At 51.8% G+C, this 2,903-nt stretch overlaps 1 pseudogene; it reads right to left on the reverse strand.

The window, feature by feature from the left end:
- LOC102433958 lies at positions 1-2,187 on the reverse strand (annotated as a pseudogene).
- Positions 2,188-2,903: the final 716 nt, after the last annotated feature.

Genomic DNA, 2,903 nt, shown 5'->3' on the forward strand with positions numbered 1-2,903 from the left:
TTTTTGGTCAGATGACACTTTAATTGGCTAGAAATATAAAACCTGTCTTTGGAGACTATCAGGAGCCACATGTGGAACAGAAGAGAAAGCGGAGGCACAGCACTGAGGGCCCAGGGAAACAAGAGGCCGAGCAGGTCAGGGATGGCTGAAGAATCCTTGAGGATGGTTATATTTAAACGGCTTCAGCCTGCTGGGACCCCTGAAAAGCCGCAGACACGTCTTCTCCTGGGGAAACTCCTTGGGCCCCTCCATGCTGTCATCGTGGATCTCGGTCTCCAGGTAGATGTCTAGTAGCACGCACAGGCGCTACAGCTGATTAGTCAAAAGCTGATGGCTGGGCCAGGGCCCATACAGCTCCTCGTAGCACACGTTGACCTCACTCTCCATGGCCCGAATATTGTCATCATTGCTGTTGGTTTTCTCCCCTTTCCAGTTCAGACAGAGCTGGAAAATGGGTGGGATGGAGGAGTAGCCAGGGTTCAGCACCACAGCTGCCTGGAGTTTGGCTGTGGCCCTTTCCACGAGTGCCATGTAATAGAGATTGGTGTCCGCAGCCAGTCCTGCCTCCACAATGTCTTTGGTGAAATGCAGCTCCACGTAATCCTCATGGGCAATCGTCACCCACTTCACCAGGCGAGAGACAACCTTTGCAGGGAAGAGGTAGTGGCAATCACTAGTAACTGGTACAATGCCGGATTCCAGGGACGTGAACTGTTTGTGGAGGGCCAGGCGGGACTGCACTCTGGTCTTTAGCAGTTTCATGGTGGTCTCCATGTGACTGGAGCTCAGCAAGTGGTCAGCAATCACCCTAGGCTGGGGCTGCTCTTTAGGGAAGTGGAGGCCACCCAGCTTCTGTACCCACAAGTAGGGGTGTCCTAAATCAAGGATGTAGCCTCTCAAAGTCAGGATGACCACTTTATCAAACTGGTACTGATTGGCTCGATTTGGCGTTTTCTTTCCATGATCCCCAGGATACAGACAGCTCAGAACTGAGTCAGGAGACAGCAAGTCACTTGCACTGATGGGGGTGATCAGCTCCGTGGCAGTTGTCACTTTGCCTTTTACTGTCATGATATTGAGGTTCATGAGATAGGAAAAGGTCAGGTGAAGCACACTGTCATCTTTGCACTTCAGGTCCAGCATGACGGACAGCGGGTGCCTCTTCAGCATCTCCTTGCGTGTGTCATCCAACTGGACTCCCAGTGTGGGTCGCCGGCGTTCCGTGGTCTGCTCTTCCTCGGCATCCGAGTCGCTCTGGTCATCTTGGGATTCCTCGTGAGGTTTAAACAGGGCCTTGGCTTCATCCACACTGCCTTCGATCGCCACAGATAGTGTTTTATCACAGGCCTGCCCATACGCAGTGGCCTGGACAAAGAGGACATAGAGGGGAGGCGGCAGGTGTCTGGCCGCCTCATACTGTTTGTGAGCCTGGTCGAAAGGCATGAACAGGTACTCTTGCACCAGGAGGGAAGCCTGCATGATGCTGTTCAGGAGAGGCTGGAGGCTGCTCAGGTATTTCTTCTTCACTTCAATCTCCTTAAGGATCTTCTCCTTGTTGGAGAGGGACTCTCGGTACTTCTCCGCCAACCTTTTCCGCTGCTCCAACTCCCAATCCAGATGTGCAAGGGTTTGCTGGTGAGGGTCTCCCATGGTGATCTCAGCCTTGCTGATATCTGGAGGAGCCTCTTGATAAAACTCCTCTACACTGACCAGATCAATTTCTTCATGCTTTCACTTGAACTCCGGACATGTAGTGATCTCCTTCTGCAGATGCATCAGCTCATACAACAGGTTCTGGAGCTGCAGGTGACAGGCGTCTACTTTCTGCTTGGCCTCATGGGTCTGATCTCCTCCTTTCTTCACCCTGATGTGGGCTAATCGGTTAAGCTTCTTTAGAGTCATGAAATGAACACAGCCCAGGATCCTGCGATCTTCAATCTCAACTGCCGCATCCTTGCCTCCCCTGCTCTTCAGGCCCTGGATCTCGGCCATGAGTCGCTGCAACTCCTGGCACGTGTACTTGTACAGCTCATAGTCTCTTCCAGGGTCCCCCAGGTCCACCTCAGCCTCCTCACTGTAGTATTTGCCTTCCTGCTCGGGGTCAGAACGATTCTGCTTCCCTTCCGCTGGAGGTCCATCACTTGGAATCTCCTCTCACTTCCTCTTCTTGCTCAACTCTGATGACATGGTTGTTTGCTGAGGTCTTGAAGAAACAGTAGAGACCTCAGGGATGGCTGTGGCCACGACCTGGGAAGGCCTCCTTGGGCGAAGGCGATGCAGGTGAAAGGGAGCGGAGCCTCGGGGGGTACAGCGTGATCTTCAATTCAATGACGGCGGGTGTTGGGGTCCAACCCCCGGAGGTCCAGGGGTCCCCAAAGGTGTGGACAGAGTCAGCGGAGAAGGAATGACACGGAGACAGCGTTCAATTGATCAGCAGCCTAGCCTGGATCTCTAGCCAAGTTCTCCAGCCAGGTTCTGTTTTTTATTGTCTTGTTACATCTGTATTTATACCAATTGATTTTAATCCTGTCAATTTCTATTTCAAAGGTTAGGGCTTTTCTTATCGCCATTCCAGGGAGTAAAGATTATATAGCTTAAGGATGATTGTTAGTAGTTAAAGTGATTAACTACCCGCCTGGCATTTAGTTCAGGAGTTTTATTCCCTCCCTAACTTCAGGGAAAAATCCCTACCTGGGGGAACAACCTTTCTCGGAGAGGTGACCTTGCTTAAAACACATAGCGCCAAGAAGGGGAGCAAACATATTAAGAACAGTATGCCATATACGCCAGGTACCTTGAAACATGCTGTGCAGATGTTTCTTCCCTGCAGCGACTGTGTCAAGCAGCAAGGATGGACTGACTTCCAGCCGGCGGGCACCTGAGGATCAAGCGACTCTCTCTCT

This window comes from Myotis lucifugus, unplaced genomic scaffold (genome assembly GCF_000147115.1).
Source record: "Myotis lucifugus unplaced genomic scaffold, Myoluc2.0 scaffold_1019, whole genome shotgun sequence".
In the NCBI taxonomy this organism is placed as follows: domain Eukaryota; kingdom Metazoa; phylum Chordata; class Mammalia; order Chiroptera; family Vespertilionidae; genus Myotis; species Myotis lucifugus.